The 6,825-nt window shown below is 42.4% G+C and overlaps 1 long non-coding RNA gene across 7 annotated transcripts in view; it reads left to right on the top strand.

The window, feature by feature from the left end:
- LOC106991099 (uncharacterized) overlaps positions 1–6,825 on the top strand; it is a 239,365-nt gene that overhangs the window by 136,942 nt on the left and 95,598 nt on the right. The gene's annotated exons all lie outside the window — the stretch shown is intronic.

Below are 6,825 nucleotides of genomic sequence, written 5' to 3'. Positions count from 1 at the left end.
TTTTTCCTTTGGGTGGATTTGAGATTTTAGAAAAAATTTTTTAGTCCTTTGTTTGGGAAGGGCTCAGAACTATTTGTCTGAAGTGTTTCCCTGAGTTGCTTGATAGTATTACCTTGTATATCAACATCCCTTTGATGTGAAATCTACCCTCTTCAAATTGTAGTTTCATTTTCAAATATTAAAGCATAGGATTCCATTTTTCTTCCTGTGCATGAAATTTTTAAAGTAACTTTAGTTGCTAAGATATAAATTACACATAGTTCCCTAGTTCAGAACTGAAGGCTTTTTTTTTTTAGCAAGTGTGCTTTAAAAGTTGGGCAGGGAAAATCGGTGTTTGCATATGATTTGTGAAACAGTGATGTTAAAAATATATCAGACTTTCCCTTATGTCAGAGGTCAAATTTTGAAGCTTGCCGCTTAATCTGCTGAGGAAGGGGCCCTGAGACCTCTCCCCCTGCCGTTCCCCATGCTTTCTCCTGGTGGCACGAGCTCCTCTTCTCTCCCCAGGCGGGGACTCAGTCTGTGTACATTCAGTGCGGTGGCATTTTTCTTGAAGAAGTGACTAAGACTTGGATGAATTCTCTCTTTGAAAGAGGTGGTGGAATTGCATCAGAAAGGCATTTACAGTAAATGGCTACCCCCTCCTTCCTGTAATGACCACATATGAAAGAATGCATTAATTCTTGTTTTGAGGAAATGATAGTTGTAGAGTTCTATGGAAAACTCCCTTCTCATCACTAATTAACTAGATTTGAATGCTAAAAACCCCAGCGTCAGTATCACTTTGTGCTATCTCAGTGTCACAGAGATACAGTTTTTCATTCCACCCTCTATGTGGAGTAACCAATTATCTTGAATTCAGAAAGAGGAAATAATGTTGAATATGGCTACAGTTAATGGCACAAGCTTAAACTAATTTCATTTCTCCTAAGTGTGAAGTGTGTTGCTGGTTTTGTTCTTCAGGATTTAATTCTCTGTGGTAGAATATGAAGGCTAGAAGGAAACTCTCATAGGTCATCAGCCAGGGGTTCTTGTGGGAACAGTGCTGCCCCCTAGAGGACATAGTAGGAATTTGGTACCGTGTTTGGTTCTACAATGAAGGGCATTGAATGGGTGGGGATCAGAGATTTTATATGTTCCACAGTGGAAAAGACAGAAAGAATTACCTTGTATCCTACATCAGTTTCAGTTCCCCTGTTGGATAATTCATGCAGTGAAAGTTAGTTTGTAATTGTCCAGACTTGGACCTAAATCCATTTTATATAAAAATATAAGAAAACTTTTGCATACTTTTAATATACACAGGATATACTCATTTTCATTCTGGTATCCACCTCTAGCTCTCCTAGTTTGTTTTCCTGTACATAAAGAAAGCTTACGATTTGGCTTCTCTTAATCCAGGGGTTCTTTATAAGTAAGTGATAATCATCTATTTCATTATATAGTTAATGGGACCTGAAAATTATTTACTTACTGAAATACGTGGTGTTTTTATTATAAATTGCTTTTCTTTTAGGTTCTCCTTCACATTGCATTCAGGGTATTATATTGATGTTTTTAAAATATATGTATACTAGGTAATGTTTATCAATGAGTTGTATTTCAGAATAGTGAATGTAAATAGAGCAGAATATTTTGGTTATGAAAAGAAAGCTTTTGGACTAGTGGGGTTTTGTACCAGCGATCAGTCCCTCTCTCTGTTCCAGGAGGAACAGTATGCACATCACCCAGATGGAAGCGATGCTTGTCTTCTGTGTGAAGACCTCCAGGGATGACGTCACATGTTCTACATTAATGTGTTTTCATATTTTGAAGTCTTCACATTAAGCTAGTTCTTACTAATACTTTCCTGGAGTTTTTATTATGTCACTCTAAAAACACCATCTTTGGTTTCTCCCTTTCTGTAGGAAAGGACAGATAAATGTGGAGAGAAGCTCATAGGTAATCTTGCAAACTCACACAGGAGTTAAAAACAGACTCAGATTTTCTTGAAAAATGAGGCTTTGTGTCACCGTCTTCTTTCCAGCAACATGTTTTATATGTGCCGTTTTAAACTTCTGGCTGTAAATTTGCAGCATATCTTATGTAAGAAGGCACTATCTGTGTCACAGGATTAAGTTGTCGGAGTCACAGCTGTGAGGTCAGGGTACCCAGGCACCTGCATGCAGTGCTCACTGATACTTGTTTGGGGTCATGGTTTTAATTCTGTAGACCTTTTTTTTTGGATTGCTATTTCTTGTGCATTTTTGGGTGTGTTTTTTCCTTACATGGATATGATTATGTACAGGCTCAGTCATGTGTAACTCTGTGGCCCCACGAACTGTAGCCCACCAGGCTCCTTTGTCCATGGGACTCTCCAGGCAGGAATGCTGGGGTGGGCTGCCATTTCCTCCTCCAAAGGATCTTCCCAACCAGGGATTGAACCTGTGTCTCTTGCATCTCCTGCATTGGCAGGTAGATTCTTTAACGCTGAGCCACCAGGGAAGCCCATGGGTATGTTTATTGCTTCTCAAAATTTTTTAGGGACACTAATAAAAGCTGGGTTCTTGGTGAGATATCTTTACTGCTTTGAATTTTCTGTCTCTTCCAGTGTCTTTTTGTTGTTTGTCTTGGTTTTCCACTGTCCTATTGTAGGCTTTCTGTAAGTGTGTATTTATCCCTAACTCTTCACTCATGTACAGATGAGATGGCCTTCGGCTGCCAGGGCTCGCTCTCTTGAGTGCATCTTGCTTCCCTCTGGTGGCAGCCAGCCCTTGTGTGGAGAGTTGCTAAGCATCAGAGTGAAGAGGACTTGACTTGGGGGTTTTCAGAATCACATTGGCTGTTTAGTTCCCACTAGACATTGTGTTTCATTTTGTTAGAGAATCATGGCCCTTTTTTAAGTTTTAGTTTTGGCCTGGGGGTACCTATAAGGTCTGATGTTTCTTATAAAGACAGGAATTAGGTATGGAGGTAGCAATTCTTGATGCTTTGACTTCTCAGTTAATCTTTCTACCCTTTTGATCATCTCTGGCCCATATCACACTTTCTTTTTCTGAGTCTAGAGCCTCCTTGAGGTTTCACTGGGTTATCTCCTTCCTCAGCCCCAGCCGTCTCAGAGAACCTCTGGGGCTATGAGCTGCCTCTGCTTAGCTTCATCAGTCAGTACTTGGTTATTTTATGGCTTCCAGATGTTTGTTGAAATCCCTCAGGCTCCTGATAGTCTTTTAATTGTGGTGAGTGTATATACTTATTTTTAATAACTGTAATGGTATCTTTCATGTGCGTTGACCACCATTTTGAAATAGTATCTTAGTTTGGGCTGCTATAACAAAGTACCATAGATTGGCTGGCTTATAAACAACAGAAATTTATCCCTCACGGTTCTGGGGGCTGGTTTATAGAAAGCTGCTTTCTTGTCATGTCCTCTCAAAGGTGAAGGGGGTGAGAGAGCTCTCTGGAGTCTTCCTTTATAAGAGCACTAATCCCATTCATGAGTACTCTGTGATTTAACAACCTCCCCAAAGACCCACCTCCTAACACCGCCAAATGAAGATTTCAACATATAAATTGAGGCAAGAGAGACAAACATTCAGTCCGTAACAAATGAGAAGTCCTTTCATTTGTTCATTTGTCAGAAACACATCTGAAGAATTAAATCAGAAATGCAGTTAGCCAGGAAAAAAGTTTAAATAAGGGCACAATAACTGCAGTGGGTATTGGATTTTGGGCAAACTAACCCTCAAAATAACTTGGCTGGGAGAAATAAATTGGGAGGTTGGGATTGACATACACACCCGACTGTATATAAAATAGGTTAACTGATAAGGCCCTACTCTATAGCACAGGGAACTCTACTTAATACCCTGTAATGACCTATATGAGAAAAGACTCTAAAAAAGAGTGGATATATGTATATGTGTATCTATAACTGATTGATGCTCTTTGCTGTACCCCTGAAACTAACACAGCACTGTAAATCAACTACACGTGTGTGCTAAGTTTGTTCAGTCCTGTCCGACTCTTTGCGACCCTGTGGACTGTAGCCAGCCAGGCTCCTCTGTCCATGGGATTCTCCAGGCAAGAGTACAGGAGTAGGTAGCCATTCCTTGCAGCAGGGGATCTTCCTAACCCAGGGATCGAGCCCACGTCTCTTACATCTCCTGCATTGACAGGCAGATTCTTTACCACTGGTGCCACCTGGGAAGTCCAAGTCAACTATACTTCAATAAAAATAAAAAAGAAATATCTTGGCTGGGAAGAGGCAATGAGCTGAGTTTATACAAAGACACAAAGATTTCCAGCTACAGAGGCTGTAGTTGTTCATCGTAGAGCACCCCAAGACACTCTTCAAGCTTTGTTGCTAGAAGAAAAGATGCATCTTGTAAAACATGAAAGTTAGTCATTTAAAAAAATCTATAGAAGTAGTGGGCGCTGTTCCTTATCTTTAATACAAATATAAATGTACACGTGCTTCTTTTGTAAAATCTTGTCTGCCCTTAGACACAGGAGTTTCTGTTCCTTTGTTTCTATAACTTTTATTCCTTAAGAGATAGATTCTCATGCTTCTCTCTTTTCTTGTAAGAAGCGTCTATATTCTCCCTTCCCATTTCCTTAGTGAAAAAAAATCTCCAAATTCCTATTGATCATTCCTTTCTCGTATTTGTCCCATAGTTCCTGAAAATGCATAATGGATACCATGAAGGTGGAAACAATAAGATGCTGATGTCCTTTATCTTTGCTCCCACAAGGGGTATCCATTGGTGCCTCAGAAGAAACTCTGAATTTATATTTCCGATCTTACCATTCCCTCATTTTAATCGGAAAAAGTAGCTGTCTCCCTGTGAATAATCCCTGGAGATCTTCTGCACATCTCCCACAGTTACCCCCAGGTGGTTGAACCTAACACAGAATCTTATCAGCCTATCCTGATGTCTAGCATAATACTAGGAGCCCCATAGTTGCTAAGCTGTGTCCAAGTCTTTTGTGACTCCATGGACTATATAGCCTGCCAGGCTCCTCTGTCCATAAGATTTCCCAGGCAAGAAGACTGGAGTGGATTGCCAGTCCCTTCTCCAGGGGATCTTCACGACCCAGGGACTGAGCCCGTCTCTCCTGCATTGGCCGGCAGATCCTTTCTGAATGAGCCACCAGGGAAGCCCTGCCCAGTAGTACTGTTGCGTATTCATTTGTGTTTGGTTTGGGGTTTTTTTTTGGTAATGGCATAGAGGTAATTGAGGATAGTAAAGATCCCCTGGTATCTGATCTCTGTATTCTGTAAGTCGTTTACCAATTTAGAGCCTTCTGGACAGTTCTAGATCAAAGAGCAGGCCCTCTGAGGCCATGCCCCAGAAGCAGATGTGGAGAGTGCTGAAGTGTCCTGAGCTCTGAGGATGCCAGCCCCCACAACATGTTTGTAGTTTATTTCTGTTATTGGCCAGAACAGATATATTATCAGCTTATTTCAGGTGCCCTTCTGTCCAAATCCGCTTGCTCCCATCTCTTCTGTAGCCTGCTGGAGGTAAGGAGTGTGTTGAGTGTGGCTTGTCAGTTGTCTACTGAGAAACAATGGGCCTAAAAAAGGACACTTGGGGAATTTAGGGCTCTGTCACACTGGTTCTGGGACCGGGCGTATCAGTTGACTGCTACTACCGGATGAGAGAAGAACAAGCAAGTTTTGTCTTTTTCTCTGGAGGACCGTGTGTGGATGGTTCCGCAGACGTGGGACAGCCATGGTGCAATGCTGCGATGTTAAGTACACTCGTGTAGCTGGACGCTGGTTAACACGTAGAACATTTCTTCACCTGCGTTTTCTTCTGCCCAGTCCAATCAGTCTCCAACCCCATTGGCAAACACTTTCTTATTTATATACCATTGCTTCTTTTCCTGTTCCTGAACTTCATCTAAATGGAATCACAGAGCAAGTACTTCTTCGTGCCTGACTTTCCCTCACACAGCAGTTTCATATTGTTGGGTGTATCCTCCATCATTCTTCCTCCTCCCATGCTGGGGAGGAATCTCTTGTATGAATAGACCCAAATCTTCGGTCCAGTTCTCCTGATGATGGACGTTTGGATTGTTTTTCCCTTTTTGGCTGTTATGGATATTAAGCTACTGTGAACCAGCTCTCTTTTTCTCAGTCTCATTCCTGTTTGAATATCAGTTTAGTCGCTGAACCAGACAGCAGATACATGTTTACCTTTATAAGAAACTTCCAGATAGCTTTCAGATGATTATTCTGTTTTATACTCCAGCCAGCAGTGGATGAGGGTCCCCGGTCCTCCAGTTCCTTCTTAACAGCTGTCTGTGTGCATGTGTGCTCAGCCCTGTCTCACTCTTTGCGACCCCATGGACTCTAGCCTACCTGGCTTCTCTGTCCAGGGAATTCTCCAGGAAAGAACACTGGAGTGGGTTGCCATTTCCTTCTCTAGGAGATCTTCCTGACCTAGGGATTGAACCTGGGTCTCTTGCATTGGCAGGCAGATTCTTTACCACTGAGCCTCCTGGGAAGCCCCAACAGTCTACCACTATTGGTTTTTCTAATGGAGAAGGCAGTGGCAACCCACTGCAGTACTCTTGCCTGGAAAATCCCATGGACAGAGGAGCCTGGGAGGCTGCAGTGCATAGAGTCGCTGGGAGTCTGACACAACTGAGCGACTTCACTTTCACTTTTCACTTTCATGCATTGGAGAAGGAAATGGCAACCCACTCCAGTGTTCTTGCTTGGAGAATCTCAGGGACAGGGGAGCCTGGTGGGCTGCCGTCTGTGGGTTGCACAGAGTCGGACACAACTGAAGCAACACGGCAGCAGCAGCAGCAGCAGCCATTCTACTGTAGAGCAAGTGG

Source organism: Ovis aries, chromosome 4 (assembly GCF_016772045.2).
Source record: "Ovis aries strain OAR_USU_Benz2616 breed Rambouillet chromosome 4, ARS-UI_Ramb_v3.0, whole genome shotgun sequence".
Classification (NCBI taxonomy): Eukaryota; Metazoa; Chordata; class Mammalia; order Artiodactyla; family Bovidae; genus Ovis; species Ovis aries.
Note: the sequence above shows the minus strand (reverse complement) of the source record. Positions and strands in the feature narration are given on the sequence as shown.